The following is a 20689-nucleotide window of genomic DNA, read 5'->3' as shown; positions in this document are numbered from 1 at the left end:
CTGAAATTAACTAACTTGACACTGACCAGAAATTGTTCCTAGGATCTGAATGTATTTATCCTGGAATTGGATTGAAAGTGCCCACATTTATTTAATCTAGGGCCCTAGCAGTTTACAGAGAGAAGAATCTTTCACAGCATTAGTTTGGGCTAAGAACAGTACGCTAAACCTCTTGGGACTTTTGGATATATCGCACCAGTATATTTGGGTATGTATTCAGTAAACACTGGATAGGAATCCTGGCTGTAACTTTTCTGACTGGGAGTAGTTACTAACAACTTAATTTTTCCATCCGGCCGTCGCCTTCCTTTACCGGGACCACCAGGTTTTTGCTTTCCATTAGCGAGTAGTTTCCACAGCTTATGGAAAGGAGTGGGTTGGTGTTATCAGTGACCCACAGCCTACCCAATTTTCCACTCTCTGATAGTTCAATGCTGCCTTTATCTCTGCAGGCAGTGAAAATGTGCTCCCTTGGACACTGCAGTCCTCATCATGGTCTGAAGTCTTATCGTCAACAGGAGGAATCTTGGCTGTACACGGAGAAAACATGTATTTGTGATATTGGTCTCTTTAAATCATCAGATAAAAATAAATATAAAATCAAAAGGGAAAACTAGGTACTGCCTCCTTGAAACTCCATTGGCTAGAAAACAAGTTTCTGTCTTTTTATGAAGTATGAAAATTTAACTTGACTTTTTTAGAATCTGTAAATCCTAAACTTTCCTTCTGCCTTGCTTCCTCTTTTTTTAAAAAAAAAGAGTAAAGTCGGAGCTTAGCTCTTCAGTAGTTGGTGGTACAACCAGTAAAATTATCAATCCTTATGTGGGAAACTTCTTAATATTTTGTAACCTTCTGGATATCTCACGACAGGTCATTTAAGTATTGGTTAATACTCTGCTTGCAGTTTAGAAGTTCGGATTACAATAGAGATAGAAGCAAGGGATTCCCGAAATTGTCTGATTGGCAAAATTTCCTGTGGAAAATAAAAGCCGTGTAACCGGTGTTGATTCCTTTATCCTGACCATGAAGGATTGGAATTCCCCAGCTTTCAATCACAATGGACCGTGAATGGTGTTGAGCTGCTTGCCAGATAAACTGGTAGATATTCTGAGTCCTTTGGGCTAGGTCGGTATTACACAGGATATACGGCACAGAAACAGGCCATGCCGGCTTTTTTGCTCCACTCGAGCCTTCTCTCGTCTTTCCTCATCTAAATCGATCAGCATACCCCTCTATTCCCTTCGCCCTCATTCTGTGAAAGGAACTTTTGTACACATGGGAGATGGGAGTGAATCTGACTCCAGCAAAATGGGCCAAGAGGTGTGGAACATCCAGAAACAACGAGGCAGTTTGGTCTTTGGACGATCGTGTAAAACGGGTGATATCAATTCAGCCGCCCGTTCTACATCTCTCCCGATTATGCGTTTCCATTGACTTCAGTGCCAGAGTTCTAAATCTGTCAGCTAGAATTAGCCATAACAACTCTAGTACCATCACAAACAACAGACAAGAAGCCACCAGCGGGTGTGAAGTGGCACAATATGTTTTTCGAAAAAAGAACATGAATTTTCCGTTGCTGGTCACCCATTCTGGCGCTGTTAGCAGGAGGTTCCATTCTCCAAGTTTAAAGAAATGCTGGTCCTCGTCGCACAGTACATTCAACTTATTAGACAGCTCAGTGACGTGCATGTTCTAGCTATTTAATAACTTCAAATCGACAGCTGTAGTAAGTAATCTATTATTAAACGCTTAATAGCATTGAGATCCTTGGGCTGATGTAGAAGAGGCGATCTTGGGGGCTAGATGACAAGAGTAAGATTAAATATTGGAATGTGATCAGAAATTAATTTTCTTCAATTTCAAATTAAATTTGGAACAACACCTTGAAGTGTTTATGAAATTGGTAGCCACAAATTTTATTTTTTACTGTACTTGTTATCGTTTTATTATTTATGCCAGCCTGTCCTATGGCTCATGCTCATTTATAATTCAAACACTGAAGGCAAGGTTTGACAAACTGAACTGGCAGGATGCAATACTCCTCAGCTGTGATGAGACTGTCTCTGGTATTTTGCAAAGCACTATTTTCTCTGTGTGTTAAAATAAAGCAAAAGGATCTGATGTATTTTTCAATACAAGAAAATTCTTATAATAAAATGACATGTAAAATCAAAATCTAAAAATGTAAAGCAGGATGGTAGTCATCTTGTAATATAAGTAATCCCTATAAATCAATAAGACTAAATGTATTTGTGGCACCACATTTAAAAAAAAATGTTGACAAGCACTTTGCCTCCCGTCACTTTGTCTTAATTAACTATATTTAGACAAAGCTCTGTGTATATGGTGCAGTAATCAGAACAAATGTTTTATAGATATTCTCATTTGTTCTTTGGAAATTAACTTGAGAGACTAACTATTTACAGATGGAACATTTTCTGTTGATTCTTGGTAATAAAAAGCAGGTATCAGTAAAAGTGGCTATGAATACATAGGATTGTTGTAAAACCCCAAAAGGCTCACCATTGTCCTCTATGCAAGGCGTGGCCTATACATGGTTCCAATCCCATACTAACCACTCTCAACTGCCCTCTGAAGTGACCTAGCAAGCCGCTCTGTTCGAGTAACAATATGGATGGGCAATAAATGCCAGTGACACCCACATCCTCAGTGTGAATTATAAAATATATATTTTCCTTTGATTCGCACACGGGGAAAATAGTGTTTAGCAAAATAATAAGCAGGCGGGATCTCCACAGCTGGAGTATTGCATATAATTTAACTTGAATGCAAAAACCATGGCAACTGAGCTTTTAGCCACCAGCCTTCATATTTCCTTTGGCTCGGCATCCATTTTTGTCTAATTATGCCTTAGAATGTTTTTCCACATTAAAAAGTCTGGTTTTATTTTTCGAGAGGAACAAAATTCAAATATGTTCAAATTATTAAATGAAATTTGCACATATTTACCACCTCTTCTGGTAGAATTAGACCTCCTGTATAAATACAGGTGTGTATGCTGGTGCAGTTGCCCTGATTGAAAGGAAAGACACTGAACTGCACAGCAGAATCACCTGTTAGCGAATACAATCACTCTCGAGCACAATGGCTGTACTGCACAGATGGTTCTGAGAAGCGCAGCCTATCTTGCATCAGGGCTGACTCCGTGATAGAAACTGCTTGTTTTTTTTGGGAGTTACATTTCATCCTTTTGCATTACATCTTTATGGCTGAACTCTATCACACTGCAATGAAACTGACACCAGGCAGTTGTCTCATTGCATTTGACAGCAGCTGTATCAAAAGGTGGATTCAATGTTCCGTGTAGTGGAATTCAGATAAATATTTACTGATCATCTTGACGTATTCCTGGTTACACATTACAGTTATGAATATTCTGTTAAACGTTCAATTCAAATGAGACCTATAAAATTATTCAAACATACTTAGCACTATCAATGGAATGTTATTAATGAAATCTCTGCTGGGATAATTTTCCTTTTCCTTTGTATAACTGACCTGCATTCTTGCTGTGTTATCCCTCTTTGTTTTCATGTCCGCCTTGTTCAGTTTTAGCACTCGTGCTTCAGAATCAGAAGATTGTGGGCTGAAGTCCCATTGTGGGACTGGAGTGCATAATCTCGACTGAGACTTCAGTGCAGTGCTGAGGGAGTTCTCCACGGCAGAGATGCCATCTTTCAGATGAAACGCTAAACTGAGGTCCTGTCTGCCTGCTCGAGTGGCCACAGAACATCCCATCTCCTGGTGCCCATGCTAACATTCTTCTCTCAACCAATACAGATCAAGTGGTCATTCACCTCGTTGCTGTTTGTGGGAGCTTGCTGCCTGCACAATGTCTGCTTTGCTTGCCTATAAAATCTAGAATTACTACATTTCCGAAAGTAATTAAATGGCTGGGAAGAACACTGGGACATCCTGAGGATGTGAAAAGGCACTATATAAATGCGAGTACTTTTCTTTTTTACATCCTCTTCACCCTGACTCAATTATACACTATTTTCTCCACATAATCATAGTCTTTTTAACTGATAACTTCCATTTTAGACTATAAGCAAACTTCAGAGTATCAGTAGTTACAATTGAATAGTTCACTATTGCTTTTTACTGGTCTTGCTCGCCTGTCTTTCAAGTGTACTTTTTCAATCAACTTTATATCAAGAGGAAAGCCTGTATCGAGCAGTATAAAATTTTGTATTTTTAACCATTGATAATTTACATATGTCACCCGCATGGTTCTGAAAAATATAGTTCTGACCACATTCCATGTGCCAGATTGCAAGAAGTGAAATTTCCACTGTTCATTCAAGACTATATGCCGTGTTTTGAAAGACAAATGCTACATAAATCAAACTTTTTTTTTTTGCACGCTCTCTCATGTGCTTGCTCTCTTTCTCGCGCACGCTCTCACTCTCACTCCCCTTGCTCTCTGAGCCCCTCGTCCACTTGTTACCTGTGTCTCCAAAATGCTGCTTGTCAGTATGTTTGTAGTGCCATGTTGCCTGGGTTTTGGGGACCCTTGAGGTTCTACATCCATTCACAAAGCTCTAGTTCAGTGAAATAATTGCGGCGGGCTTTAGTTTTGAAAGACAAGTTTTTATTTCTAAAATCGCCGATGTTGCTTAAACAAAGAACTTACTGCCACAGTCAATAATTGTTACAATGGGATCAAGAATTATAATTGCTAAAGAATTATTTTACTTTTCAATAAATTGCTTGGTTTCATTAATGTTAAGGAATAAAACTGTCCTAATTTAGTGCCATTCTCAACTAACAGAAATTGCAGATGAAAGTCACCTCGTGTTTCGGTATGTGAGAACTAAGGGCTTTTGCTATAGGAGCTCTTATCTGAATGTGACACAAAATACTATGTTGTGGCTTTTATTTGCAGTGTGTAAGTAAACATGTTATTTACAGTTTAAGTAGGTAGTAAAGATTTTAACAATTGGTATTTAGTTGAATAGTTTTATTCCTGAATCATAATGTTACATCTGTTGCATAAATACATATATTAGATTAAATATTGACATAAGAACATAAGAACATAAAAATTAGGAACAGGAGTAGGCCATCTAACCCCTCGAGCCTGCTCCGCCATTCAACAAGATCATGGCTGATCTGGCCGTGGACTCAGCTCCACTTACCCGTCCGCTCCCCGTAATCCTTAATTCCCTTATTGGTTAAAAATCTATCTATCTGTGACTTGAATACATTCAATGAGCTAGCCTCAACTGCTTCCTTGGGCAGAGAATTCCACAGATTCACAACCCTCTGGGAGAAGAAATTCCTTCTCAACTCTGTTTTAAATTGGCACCCCCGTATTTTGAGGCTGTGCCCTCTAGTTCTAGTCTCCCCAACCAGTGGAAACAACCTCTCTGCCTCTATCTTGTCTATCCCTTTCATTATTTTAAATGTTTCTATAAGATCACTCCTCATCCTTCTGAACTCCAACGAGTAAAGACCCAGTCTACTCAATCTATCATCATAAGGTAACCCCCTCATCTCCGGAATCAGCCCAGTGAATCGTCTCTGTACCCCCTCCAAAGCTAGTATATCCTTCCTTAAGTAAGGTGACCAAAACTGCACGCAATACTCCAGGTGCGGCCTCACCAATACCCTGTACAGTTGCAGCAGGACCTCCCTGCTTTTGTACTCCATCCCTCGCGCAATGATGGCCAACATTCCATTTGCCTTCCTGATTACCTGCTGCACCTGCAAACTAACTTTTTGGGATATAATTGTTACATAATTGTGGTTAATCTGTAGGACTGAACAGATTGGGGCTCTTTCCTCTAGAAAAGCGAAAAGTGAGAAGTGATCTGATAGAGGTCTTTAAAATCATGAAGGGGTTCGATCGGGTAGACTCAGAGAAGGTGAGTGGGTAAGTCCACAACTAGGGGCCACAAATATAAGATAGTCACCAATCAGAAATTCAGGAGAAATTTCTTTATCCAGAGAGTGATTAGAATGTTGAACGCTCTACCAAATGCAACAGTTGAGGAAAATAGCATAGATGCTCTTGAGGGGAAATTGTGGTAGATGTGAGGCAAGGAGGGAGGACAAGGCTAATGCAGGTTAGAGAGGGCATGGGAGGCGTAGGCAAAGAGCAGCAGTGAAGGACAAACTGGTAGTTAGATGCCCCGGGAGTGAGCGGCAGTTTTTCTGCAGGCAGCTTGGATTCGACCCGTTGTTCTTTTGATCTTGGTTGAGCTGTTCGAAAAAATTGAATCAGTCATAGCAGCTGCATCTGAAGAGAAAAAAAGAAACTGCAGAAACACTGAACCCAAATTGTGGAGACATCTGTATAATATTATCCCGATGCATTGGAAACAATCATTTCTAGATCTCAGAAACGCATTAGTCCAGCAGCAGTTTAACATTCTGATTTTTGTTGTTGATTTTTCATTGGCCAAGCACAATTTACAAAGATTGCTGAAACGTTATTATGCGCACTTGGTTAATTCCTTACTGACCTAAAGAGGTTGCGTATATCAAAGGTCAGTGCACAACACATACTAAAAGGTGACATTCGAAACAGAAGATGCAAGGAAACTTTGTATAGAGCATTGGGATATGGCAAATTAACATTTTTGTTCACATAGCATTACTTGGCTCATTCAGATTGGATGGGTATATGTGAATCTGGGAATAAACCTATTTTAATATGTGCAGTACTTTGATGAAATGATCATGAGCATGATATATTTAAAATTGAGTGCTGGATACTCTAGTTTCCTATTTCAACTGGTTGCAAAAAATTCTATTGACACTGTCAAAGTTGTATTGTTAACGACTAATACTAAAATATAAACTGTGCACAGTAACCTGAGGAAGCATCAAATTACCCACCGTCTAAACCTGTCTTGATTTCTTTAAGAAATTGTGCTTTCGAGCCAACTTTTAAAATGGTTTTGTCAAATGATTGACTGCTTGCAATGCAATCTATATCACACAGCTCTAATGGATTGTATTCTGTGACCTCTGTATCAAACACTCTGATACTAACTGTTCTTCAAAATGGTTGCACAGTCTGTCGGGCGGCAGATACTTCAGTCGAGATTTCGGCAAAAACATGAATAACATTTTTTGAAGTGTTCAGAAGTGCAATATAGCACTTGTCATCATTAACAATAACCACCTGCTTCCAATCACATTGATGGTAATAAATTGCGTGGTGCAGATAAATTAATTAAATTCTAAATTGTTGTAGACATGCTTTTTAACTTCCAGATCTTATTTGGTTCTATTTTAGGAGTTAATTCAACAAAGCAAGTGTGATTTTTGCAAGGAAAGGATAACAATCTGTTGACTGAAATTGTCCCTTGCAGGCATTTTCCTTTTTGGCTATTAAAATTCAATTAAAAGTATAATGTGTGAGGGATAACTTTGCCAGTGTCTGCTTTTGATAGGCGGGTTAAATTGTCGGGGCGGCAGTGTTGTAGGCTTACCTCTGCTGCTGTGTTCAAGCAGTGGAGCCTCGGAGAATTACCCTGATAGTGCCTTCATCTTAATAGAACTAACCTTCAGGATACAGTGCAATATCAACCCAGAAAAAACAAACCATTCAATACCATAAGTAAGATTGCTAATAAAATAATACAAAGCAGTGTTTAACCTCACCACTGATGTAGCCAATCACCATTATGGCAGAAACGTTATAGAAACATAGAAACATAGAAAATAGGTGCAGGAGTAGGCCATTCGGCCCTTCGAGCCTGCACCACCATTCAATGAGTTCATGGCTGAACATGCAACTTCAGTACCTCATTCCTGCTTTCTCGCCATACCCCTTGATCCCCCTAGTAGTAAGGACTACATCTAATTCCTTTTTGAATATATTTAGTGAATTGGCCTCAACAACTTTCTGTGGTAGAGAATTCCACAGGTTCACCACTCTCTGGGTGAAGAAGTTTCTCCTCATCTCGGTCCTAAATGGCCTACCCCTTATCCTTAGACTGTGACCCCTGGTTTTGGACTTCCCCAACATTGGGAACATTCTTCCTGCATCTAACCTGTCTAAACCTGTCAGAATTTTAAACATTTCTATGAGATCCCCTCTCATTCTTCTGAACTCCAGTGAATACAAGCCCATTTGATCCAATCTTTCTTGATAGGTCAGTCCCACCATCCCGGGAATCAGTCTGGTGAACCTTCGCTGAGGGGACAGGACTTTACAATGTTGGCCTTCATAGCGAGGGGATTTGAGTACAGGGGCAGGGAGGTGTTACTACAGTTGTACAGGGCCTTGGTGAGGCCACACCTGGAGTATTGTGTACAGTTTTGGTCTCCTAACTTGAGGGTTATAGTTTCCCAATCCATTTGCGCAGTGGAATATAACATTTCATTCAGTTAATCTGATTATAGTAAGAATCTCTATGCTTCGCTTACAAGTTTTTTACTGCAACAACAACTTGTATTTATATAGCACCTTTAACGTAGTGAAATGTCCCAAGGCGCTTCACAGGAGTATTATGAGATTAAAAAAGTTTGACTCCGAACCGCAAAGTAGAATTTAGCGCAGGTGACCAAAAGCTTGGTCAAAGAAGTATGTTTTAAGGAGCATCTTGAAAGAGGAAAGAGAGGTTTATGCAGGGAGTTCCAGAGCTTGGGGCCTGGGCAACAGAAGGCACGTTGAGTGATTTATGATCAGGCATGCTCAAGGCGGCAGAATTAGAGGAGCGCAGACACTGGAGGTGAAGGGGGGCGGGGAGGTGGTTGTGGGTCTGGAGGAGATTACAGGGAGGGGGCGAGTCCATGGAGGGATTTGCAAATCAGGAGGAGAATTTTGAAATCGAGGCGTTGCTTAACCGGAAGCCAGTGTCGGTCAGCGAGCACAGGGGTGGATGGGTGAGCGGTACTTGGTACAAGTTAGGACATGGGCAACCAAGTTTTGGATCACCTCTAGTTTGCGTAGGATAGAATGTGGGAGGCCAGCCAGGAGTACGTTGGAATAGTTAAGTCTAGAGGTAACAAAGGCATGGATGAGGGCGTCAGCAACAGATAGGCTGAGGCAAAGGGGCAGAGACGGGTGATGTTACGGAGGTTGTCTTGATTACGCTGTGGATATGTGTTCGATAGAGCCAGTGGAATGCACCTCATCAGTTAATGGGAACCAGTGTCTTAATTCACAAAGCACAGCCTTTGATCTGTGCTTTAATAATTATTGTACTTTGAAAAGTTGTCATTCAAATTCAGTTACTGAATGTGATCAATAATTTTTCTTCCTGGAAACTAATAGTTCAGATTTTAACTCCCGGGGGTCAAGGTGGCAAATTGCCCAGCCCCTCCGCAGTCTCAGGCCAAACCTGGTGGGTTTGCTGACCAGGTTAGCTGACCAGTGGGTGGGAGTGGGATTTCAGGTGGTATGAAGCAGCCACCGAGGACCCGCAGGAATGGTCCCAGCCGTCGGGTAAGTGTATAGCGAGTTGGGTGGAGGGTACGTGGCAGTCGGGGAAGCGAGAGGGGAGGCCCCAGATTTGCATGTGGTGCTTGGAGGACCACTCGTGCTCCTCCTGGCCCACGAGGAACACTTTTATTTTGTAACTCACTTACTTTTCTGGCCCCGGATCCACTTGCCGGCAGGTTGGCCGGCAGGGAAGCCGCAACAGCTTGGGTTAACATTGCAGCCAGGTCCCAATTATGTCATCTGAGTCCGATCTGCATATTTAAAGCAGAACCTCGCTGCCGTATAAAACTCTTTTTTCCCCCCCCCCCCACACACAGATTTTAATAACCTTGAGTATGGTTTAGAAGAAATATCAATCACTGCTGCTTTTTAACTGTATACAATATTCGCAGCAGTATTGGTATTCAGAGGATGTTAGCCCTGTAATTCTTCCTACTTGATGCTCATTACTTCATAGCATGGTGTATATGGGGCTGTCTAATTTCCAACATGTACAACATCCTTTGAAGCAAAACGTGGCACTTGCCTTTGAACAGCTTAAATTAAAAAAAAAAAATTAAGATGCACTCACAGTCTGATTTTAAAGGTTGATCATGTTAAAATATTAATTGTGGCCCTGCAACCTCTGCCTGCCCAGATGTGTGTTGTTTAATGCCATTGACCTATTTTCATTTGCACTGTTGTGACCAGACTTTCCATTAACATTTCTACCAGTATGGATGCACATTATTCCTCACTGCCACCCTAGTGAGAGAACTATGAAAATTGGGTGGGAACCCTCGTGCTGACAGGAGGACCCCATCATTTTTGCCAGTGGAGCAGTTATATTGGGCTCAAGTTTCGGATCCCCGCTAGAACGGCTCACATCGGAGAGGCCTACCTAATTTGTAGAACAGAAATTGCGGCGAATACTTACCGTGCGATTCTCCGACAACTGTCGGCCCGTTTCCAGCTCGGCGCGGCGCAGTAGGTGCTGCTGGGGGCGGAGTTACAGCCCTGCGCCAAAAGCAGTGCCGGCAGCCGGGCGCGTGCGCAGTAGCTCCTGGCCCTCCCCGCGCGTCTCGTCTCCGGGAGACGACCCTATCCCGGGCCGAAGGGACGTCGCCCTTATCCTGGGCCGAGTGGCCTGACCTCTTCCGCGGCGGCCCGCCCGGCATCTCCTGGGGGCAGGCCCCGCCCGAACTCCTCGTCGGCCGGCGGGGCCCGCCCACCCGACATCTCGCTGGGTACGGGCCCTGCCCGAAGTGGCGTCCTCGTCGATGGCGATCCGGCATTGGCTGGGGGGCTGGCCCCGCCCGAAGTCCTGGGCGGCGGCCCGGTATCTCCTGGGGGCGGGAAGTCCTCAGCGGCGGCGGTGGGGCCCGCCTGCCCGGCATCTCCTGTGGGGGGGGGGGCCCGTCCCAGCACTCTGTTGGAGGGCTCCCGGTGCTACAGACGGTGAGTAGAAACTTTTAATTTTTTATTTATTTAAAAAAAAAATTTTGATTGATTTATTGGCTGATTTATTGATTTATTTATCATTTATTATTGATGATGGCTCTTTATTTGTAAAAGTGAAGTGTTTAATGCTTGTAAAATCCCCTAACTTGCCTTCCCCATCCCCCTTCCCCCCCCCCCCCCCCCGCCAATCTCTCGTTCCCTGCGCCTAATTTATAAAGTGTCGGCAAGGTTTTTCTGAGCGTACAAAAATCGACACTTACTCCATTCTAAGTTAGTTTGGATTAAGTTTTTGCTGCCTAGACTTGCCAAGCAGGCCTAAGTGGCTGGTAACGCCCACTTTTGGGGGAAAAAAATGTTCTAAAATGAAACTATTCTAACTCACTAGAATTGGAGCAACCTAAATGCTGAGAATTGCAATTTCTAAGATACTCCATTCTAAACTAGTTGCTCCAAAAAAATAGGAGCAACTCGAGCCGAAACTGGAGCTCAATGTGTGTGTTGCCTGTGTTTACTTGTCTACTTTGAAATGTAGCTGGCATGTATCAGAGAAAATAATATTTGGGAATTAAAGATTGTAATTCAGTCTCTGACTCCTGATATTCCCATGGATTCATTGTCATGATTCATGAAGCTATCAACTCTTACCAGTCTGATTTACACTTTTGTAATTCCTGCCACACGATCTATTATATAGGGCATTTGTTTTGTATATTTGTTACATTGGAAATGTAAGATAGCTCGAACGTTTTTCTCCATTGTAATTATTTACAATCTTGAACATTTTAGCCTTCTGATTTTTAGTTTTACTGGAGTGGAGGTAGTGGGGAGAGCTTTGAAAGGGTTTTTTTCTATTGCTTATGTTGTTATTACTCAGTACCCTGTGGTAATACATGCAATGGCAGACTACACTAATTTGTTTGCAGTTCTAAATTACTATTGCTGACTTTTGGACTGCATGTTCTGCTTACACATTTTGCTCTATCAGAAGCTACAAAGTACAAATGAACAGCATTTTTAGAAAGAGTGAAGCAGTACCCTAAGCCCCGGTTCACCCCGAGTGTTGGGCACACTGTATGATTCTCTTTCATAGTGAAGTTTGTATAGCAGAGCGATAATCCATAGGGAGAAGAACATTTTTTTGCAAGTTGGCCGCTTTCCAAGCGATGCTCGTAGGCTGTGGTTTTTGCTAGACAGCAGCTCGCAGAAGGCACCGAGATAATCTTGCAAGTTATAGATCTTTTTGTCATACTAAAGTCTCAAATTGATGAGAAACTATATTCAGTGGGAATATACTATAACACAGAATTAATGATCATTGTGGATGTCCTGGAAGCTTTCATTTCATTGTGCTTAATTATGCATCTTAATTTCCTAATACAAATTTTATGAGAAAGCTGGAAAGACGGTATTATATTTCAGCCCTGTATCATTTCAAATGTTATCAGCTGGTTAGAATGCTTAAATACTGTTGGGATTATGATGTACTTCAGGTTATGGAAAATCACTAATTTAGCCTCAAGAAGTGACATGACCTAATAGATGTCGGACACACTTGATGTCTATTTCATAGAACCATACAGCACAGAAGGCGGCTATTTGTCCGATCTTGCCTGTACTTGCTCCTTGAACGAGCAGCCCAATTAGTCTCACTTTCCTGCTCTATTTCCATAGCCTTGCAAATGTTTCCTTTTCCAGTAGATATCCAATTCACTTTTGAAAGTTACTATCGATTCTGCTTCCACCACCCTTTCAGGCAGTGTATTCCAGATCATAACTTGCTGCGGGGGAAAAAAATCTCCTCATCTCCCCTCTGGCTCTTTTGCCAATTATCTTAAATCTGTCCTCTGGTCACTGACCCTTCTACCAGTTGAAATCGTTTCACCGTACTTACTCTCTCCAAACCCCTCACAATTTTGAACACCTCTATTAAAACTCCCATTAACCTTCTCTTCTCTCAGGAGAATAAACAAATCCAGTTTCTCTAGTCTCTCATCCCTGGTATAAATCTCCTATGCACCCTCTCCAAGACTTTGACATTCTTAAAGTACAGTGCCCAGAATTGGGCACAATACTCCAGCTGAGGACTAACCAGTGATTTCTAATGGTTTAGCAGAACTTCCTCACATCTGCTATCCTCGCAGTCTACTAATGTGCTGCAGCTAAGTACAAATTTTAATATAGACCCCAAAATGTTTGTTACAAATTTACAACATTCACATTATTTGCACTGCATCCTTACCACTTCTGTTTGTTTTAAAAATAACTAAAAATACTAAGTTGCAAATAATTTTCATTGTAATTAGTGGCTAGTGTTTATAGATGGTAAAATAATTGATGCACAGAAGTATAGCTTTTTATCATGTACTCCATAGCACAGCCATTGCCTTTAAGATGCATCTGCTATAATTCAAGGTTTGTCTGCAGTGGTGATGGTTACCTGTCACTTGTGGTGGGCCATGGGTTTTAGCAGTCTCTTCTTAGCTTACAACAAGAAGACAGATCTAGGTGCAAGTTTTATTTTATTGGAACCCAGGTTTTCAGTTGCAAGAGTTTTTTTTGTATATAAGAGATAGTAGAACAGATTGTTTGTTGAAAAACATTAGCTGCATCTTTTTCTGCTTCTTAGATTCAGTATAACAAAGTTTCATGATCTTTTTGTGATTTAAAAACATCACCTTCAAACAGCTAGCCTACAAAAAGTTATAACTGTCCTAAACCTGAACACATTTTAAGTTAGCAATAGAAATAGATGGGCAAAAGTTTAGTAAATCTATGGGAGCAGATACACATGTACATTGAAAGCGATGAGTTTGTTAGCATCATTTGATTGCCGGTGATCATATTTGGCTTACATTTGAAAAACGTAAATTCCTCTGATGGCTCAGTTAGTGAGGTGCACTGCCCAGTGTGGAACAGAGCCGTGTGTGTGTTAACAGGATCATGCTTGGACTGTGATGCCACCTATGGTTAAATAGCCTGCTGATGTTTACTTTTTTTTTCTGATTACGCCTCTGTGAAGCACCTTGGGACTTTTTTCTACATTAAAGGCGCTATATAAATTTAAGCTGTTGTTGCTAGGTGAAGAATGGCCACTTGGACACGGTACCTGTGAGTAGTTGGCACCTGTGACATCATATCCTTAGCATGAATCAGTTACTTCATAGGGGAGTAAAATTAAAAGAAAACTATTAAAACAAGGTACGCTTAAGATAAAAACAAAATACCAACATGGAATACTTTGAGGAAATAACTGCCGTTTTGATGTGCTACTAGCATTAATGTTTAATCCAATTAGTTCCCAAATATGTACAATGATCGTGACTTTTTCTGGCTCGTAAGTAAAACTTTCTCACTTTATCACGGAAGTGCAGTGAATTCCCCAAATCGTTGAGGCAGACCTTTCCCATTTGTGCAAATTCAGTCCAGTTGACTACAGCTATCTCCTTTAGAGTATCCATAGTGTCAGCTGTGGCTCAGTGGGTAGCATGCTCACCTCTGAGTCACAAGGTTGTTGGTTCAAGTCCCACTCGAGGGACTTGTGCACATTAAAAAAAAATCTAGGGCTGTGCTGAGCGAGTGCTGCGCTGTCGGAGGTGCTGTCTTTTAGATGATGCATTAAACATGTCTGCTCTCTGTGGATGTGAAAGATCTTATGGCACTATTTTGAAGAGCAGGGGAGTTATCCCCAGTGTCCTGGCCACTATTAATCCCTCAACCAATATAACAAAACAAAAGTTTATCTGGTCATTATCACATTGCTGTTTGTGGGAGCTTGCTGTGCGCAAATTGGCTGGCATGTTTCCCACATTACAACAGTGACTACACTCCAAACGTACTTCATTGGCTGTGAAGCACTTTTGGACGTTCGGTGGTCGTGAAAGGCGCTATATAAATGTAAATCTTTTTCTTTTTTTTAAAAAAAAGGTAGCTCTGATTTCCAAAACTATCAGATTTATCACTTTTATAGTAGATCTACCTTTACTCATGAGAACGGAACTACAAAGGATTTTTTTTGTGCTAAGTTTAATAACTTTAGCTGAACAATTCTTGCGGAATTTAAAAAAAAAATCTTTAAACAAGCTGCAAAGGCAGCAAGCAGCAGTCACGGCCTCCTGTGTTTCTTACCAAGCACAGCTCTTATCAAAGTGAAAATGCGGTCTCTGAGAAAATGGAGGCTTATATCTCTCCCAAAGCCCTCATTGGGCCTTGTTAACAGATTACAGCATTCCAGATGTACTCTTGTATACCGAACAAGGTTCATGCTATTGAGCGACTGACTGACTAATGATTAAAAAAAAAAATGAACAAAATTATTTCATGGCTTTAGGGCTGAAAGCTGAACCTCAAATGAAGTGATAAGGTGACAGGACTTGGATATCAGAAAAGCTTCATGGCGTGTTATGTTTTAATGGAGTGCTGTTGCTTCAAGCTCCCTTGTGATGATAACAGCCCCTCCAGAGTCGCAGCGAGCAAAGACTTCCAGAAACGGTAGCAGAAGCCGGTCTGCTGAGCGTTTTTCCCAGCGGAGGGTGAATGTTTGCTTTGCTCGTATCAGTGCTGCAAAGTGCCTGAGCTGGCAGCAAGAGCGAGTTGGGTTCGCACTTCATGACCTTCAGGGCACCAAATAACAGAACCATGTATGGCCATGGTGCACGGAGTAGCCAGCTGATTGGCTAGGATGGAAGATCAAAGCCTTGCACAGCTGACGGGTGTTAGAAATGATACCACCTGTTTGCCGTGTGCTGATTTAGTGATCCTGTACATTAGTGGAAGTTTAGGCAGGGTTGGTGTATCGAAGACAAAATATATGCCAAGTATTTTCAAAAGCTCTCTCTGCAGACTTTCCGCTTCAGATTAAAAGGATTTCCAGTTTGTTTTTTGGAGGTTGAGGATGTAATTCTATATGGTGAAAGAGGTTACGACGATCGCAGCAACAGTATATTCAGATGGCGTTCGAACTTACAGTTTATGCTTGAACTTTCTCGCGTGTTTACTCTGGCTGCTTTGAATTTCAACGTACATGGGGCCGATATTACCAATGAGCACTCCCGGCATCAACACTCATCCGGAAATTGCAGGGACATTCCCCACGATTTTCTGTCCATTAAAATTAATGGATGGAAAATTACCAGGAGCATGCCGAAGATTCCCCACTATTTCCCTACGGAGCAATTGGCTTCCCGCCAGGACCGTGCATTCACGATACCGGCCCATGTGCATCAGGATTTCAGTGAACAGATACTCCTTATTTTACAGTTCAAAGACCTCCCCCCTTTCCTTGATCTCCTTCAAGTTACATTTTACGGGGCGTTTATGTTTACCAGTGCGCACCACATGCAAAAGCTGAATTGGAAATAAAGCTCTGGCCTGTGCTGAATTAGCTGCTCTTTGCTGCAGTGCTGGAGGGGCACCACAAAGGAGCTCCGTTTTCCTGGCCTTACAATCCTGACATTGGCCACGATTTCCACCGTCCAATGCTGCACCTTGATTTCGTCAGCTGTGGCTCAGTGGGCAGCACACTCGCCCCTGAGTCAGAAGGTTGTGGATTCAAGTCCCACTCCAAGAACTTGAGCACACAAAATCTAGGCTGACATTCCAGTGCAGTGCTGAGGGAGTGCTGCACTGCCGCAGGTGCCGTCTTTCGGATGGGAGGTTAAAACGAGACCCTGTCTGCTCTCTCAGGTGGATGTGAAAGATCCCATGGCACTATTTCGAAGAAGAGCAGGGGAGTTATCCCCAGTATCCTGGTCCAATATTTATCCCTCAATCAACATAACTAAAAATAGATGATCTGGTCATTATATTACTGTTTGTGGGAGCTTGCTGTGCGCAAGCCGGCTACCGCGTTTCCTACATTACTTCAGTGACTACACTCCAAGTGTACTTCATTGGCTGTAAAGCGCTTTGAGATGTCCGGTGGTCGCGAAAGGCTCTATATAAAATCCAAGTCTTTCTTTCACTTTGGATGTATGCGTGTCAAATGCAGAAAATATAGATCTCTGTTGTAACAGTTCCTGTCATCAAATAAACCATTGATACTTGCTCTGTCGGCTCATGTGTGAAAAATTGTTGCTTCAGTGAGCTATTTTACCACGTGGGGAATCACACTTTAGGATAACTCGCCTCCTGTAGGAGATGCAAGAGTGCATAAATGGTCAGAGGGGAAATAGAAGAGAAAACAATGAACCGGGTTTAATACAAATATAAAGTGAGGAAAATTATTCCCCTTCACCGCCCACTTGCCTGGTAACCTATCCAATTTCCCTGCCTCCCCTACTGTGCCACTGCTGCGCTCAGGGTAATGGCAGCAATCCTGCTAAGCAGCCTGTTAGCGAGAGAGAGAGAGAGGGCCCTCGTGGATTCCTCTCCCTCTCAAAGCCCCTTACTACTTCAGTGAGGTCCCACAGGGATCCTACAGAGCTTTCTGAAATTGAAAACAAAAATCGTGTAGCTTTTCTGTCCTGCCCAATTTTAAGTGCTCCTGTTTTTCCTCTTGCCTTGCGGTGAGTGTCCCAAGTGGTACTGCCAAATATTGCTGAACTGCAACAGCGGGCTCCCAGTTGCAGGGATTCTGCCAGAATCTTGCCCTGCTTAAATCCTTGGCTCGCACCCAGGGGAATGGGTAAGTGTGACAGCAGGTATGGGAGGCGGGTAGCATTCCGACGGGAGGAGGAAAATCTGGGCCACCATCCCTGAAAACTGCTTAGTCTTTCATTTTATTTGCTGGCCTATTAATATTCACTGAACCAAAGTTTATTCAGCAAGTCCCTTCAGGTTATTACGTAAAATCTTAAAACACGCATATAACGGAAATAAGCTGAGTTATTTCTGCGACGACGTGAGTGTATTTGAAGATGCCATTAATTGTTAAAGTAATGGGCAGAAAATCTTTAACTACCAAAGAGATCAGTGCACACAGTGCTAAGAATGTGAACTAGAGCCAATGACCTCGGTATTTAGGTGGGTGGGGAGGTAGCGAGCCAGGAAATCCTAGGAAGGTGGAGGTGCTCCCGAATTTAGCGGCAGGACCTTATTAGAATTTTTTTTTAACTCCGTTTTTGCAGCCAACCAGCTAAGCAGCTACTGCGGGGGTGGTGGGGGGGAGGGGCGCGGCGGCAGAGGGAGGGAGGGAGAAGAGAAGAGAGAGAGGCCTCTGGTAGAAGTAGAAGGCAGCAGCTGGGGACGGTCCCCAGGAATCGAGAAGATCCAGGGTGGGAAGGAGGACTCTGAGCATGGCAACGAGGGAGGGAGAGATTGAGGGGGACGGGTGGGGTGGTGAGGGTGGGGACATGGAAGCCCTCCCGCTCCTCCTGGCCCACAAGCAGTGCTGGGAAAGCACTTTTTTTTTTTTTTTTTAAATTCGTAGCCAATCGTTCCAATTCTTTGTCAAATCACAAACGCCAGAGGTCACCTTGCACATGCCAAGGATCACTCTGCGCCAATGCTCTTAGCCAAAAGGCCTAGAGCCACTGCACCGTTCCAGGAAGTACTGCAATACCAGGTTCGTGCCATGGAGGTGGATGGGTCAGGTCCCCCACACACCTCCGTGGAGGTGGATGGGTCAAACCTCCCCACCCACCTCCTGTTTCCAAAAATGCAAGCATATACCTTCCTGACCAGGGAGGAACCACCCTGGGGTCATGGTGGCTGGTCAGAAACGGTACTACACTTGATCTTAGCCAAAAGGACTTGCCTGCTGGATCTGGCAGCTCCTGGCTGCCTTCCTTCCACTCCTGGGTTTCCCAAGCCCTGGGAAACATGGCCCACAACCGTTAAGTGCAGCCGGCTGCCAAAATCTGAGGCACGGACCCTCACTTACATATTATAATCGCTGACCCGCCTCTCCAGAGCGGGATACTCTGCCAACCCTAAACCTGCCACAGTTCAACTGGAAGGAGGCACTTTGGGTGTCTGGTTTCATATTTTTTTTACTAATTTCTCTCCCGCCATCGTGTGTGGGGGGGGGAGGCGGTTATAATCTCCCCAGCAGGTCAAATTGTTAATGGCACTTCAAAGACGACGCTAATATTTTTTTGTTCTAAATACTATTGAAATTATGCCACATATAACGTGTTGCAGTTATGTAACAGCTTGCCCTAAAATCATAAACAAATGAATAGTAATTGCAGACCATTGTGTTACATTATATTTTGTAAGGGACGTACAGAGTGCATGATAAACAAGTAATCATCAGAGACTAAAGCAGCTCAAGAATCAGTAAACAGGAAATTAGTTGGAAGGGAGGCTAGATAGACTCAAAACCACAAATAAAACCACACACAACAGGCAGGTACAAATAACAGGAAAATGTATATTGTACAATAAAATTAAGAATAATATGGTATTCGTACTATTAATTATACAGGCTCTCCATAACAAATGTGGGAAAACAATCATTTCAGGCTAAGCGTTGGATTGCTAGGGTATTGTCGGGGCAGCTTGCACTGGAATCTCTTGTTAGGAACTCGGTTAGATATTTTCCAGCCCGCCACATGCATTTTGGAAGATCAGTTTAAAATGAGTCACCAAAATGCAAAAGAATCATTGCTTGTGCTTTCTCTTGCTGGTGTTAATTAAGCTTCCTCTACGGGTGCATTCACACTCATCAACTTCATTGTCTGTGCAAAGCTTCACACCAGTGCTAATCTTGGAGTGTAAATTGGGTGCCAAGGTCCAGACTGACTCCCAAGCAAAACAGTGAAGCTATCTCCTGTGGGGAGTCTCACTCCACTTCCTTCTGGTCAGGGCAGCTCCTGGTGCTAGATTCAAGCAACATTTACACAGTAACTTCACAAAGTCACAGCACTTTGTGCCAGTGTAGTTGAATTGTGAATGCACCTTTTCATTGTAACATTTTTGTATGTAGGGTATGACTTTTTCTCCTGTTTTGTGACTTTTTTTTCCTAATGCATTTGAGCTAAATTGTTGACGATCAAAATATGTTTTTAAATGAATACTGTGACACTGGGAAGCAAGAATGTTTAGGACTGGGTAAGAGAATAGTTACTGCTTTAAGAAATAAGTAATTGATAGAAGTGTGAATAGTATTACATAATTAGAACACTGGAATTTTTATTTTCGTCTGTATGTTGTGACCGTGAGCCTCTGAAATTTGAGAAGCAGTGTTGTAAAGAAGAAGGCTGTTGGTTGTGTGCCACCACAAACAATTTGGAAACAGCTGAGCGTTTTGCATGGCTCTCAGACAATTCTAAGTAGGACAAAGCACCAGAAACCAGCGAGTCTTGCAGTATCTTCTCTGGATACAAGAGTAAAAATGTTCGGGTATTGGATTAAAGTACTTTAGAAGTGCAACAACAACCACAACAACAATTTATATTTATATAGCACCTTTAACGTAGCGAAACGTCCCAAGGCACTTTACAGGAGTATTATGAGAGAAAAAATTTGACACCGAGCCGTATAAGGAAAAATTAGGGCAGGTGACCAAAAGCTTGGTCAAAGAGGTAGATTTGAAAGAGCAAAGTGAGGTAGAGAGGCGGAGAGGTTTAGGGAGGGTATTCCAGAGCTTGGGGCCTAGGCAACAGAAGGCACACCTACCAATGGTCGAGCAACTTATAACCAAGGATGCTCAAGGGCAGAATTAGAGGAGCGCAGACATTTCGGGGGATTGTGGGGCTGGAGGAGATTAGAGATAGGGAGGGGCGAGGCCATGGAGGGATTTGAAAATAAGGGTGCGAATTTTGAAATCGAGGCGTTGCTTAACCGAGAGTCAATGTAGGTCAGCGAGCAAGGGACAAATGTATACCTATAACTGTCAGTACTGGGGTGGAGGGGGCAGGGAGAGGAAGAGACATAAAAAAAATG

At 42.6% G+C, this 20689-nt stretch overlaps 1 protein-coding gene and 1 pseudogene across 13 annotated transcripts in view; one reads left to right on the top strand and one right to left on the bottom strand.

Moving 5' to 3' along the window:
• The window catches only part of mef2aa (myocyte enhancer factor 2aa), a 247731-nt gene that overhangs the window by 183456 nt on the left and 43586 nt on the right, over window positions 1-20689 (top strand). The window lies entirely within an intron of this gene.
• LOC139228388 (U2 spliceosomal RNA) lies at window positions 18329-18564 on the bottom strand (annotated as a pseudogene).

The sequence above is a fragment of the Pristiophorus japonicus genome, chromosome 17, assembly GCF_044704955.1.
Source record: "Pristiophorus japonicus isolate sPriJap1 chromosome 17, sPriJap1.hap1, whole genome shotgun sequence".
In the NCBI taxonomy this organism is placed as follows: domain Eukaryota; kingdom Metazoa; phylum Chordata; class Chondrichthyes; family Pristiophoridae; genus Pristiophorus; species Pristiophorus japonicus.
This window is presented reverse-complemented; position numbering and strand designations above follow the sequence as displayed.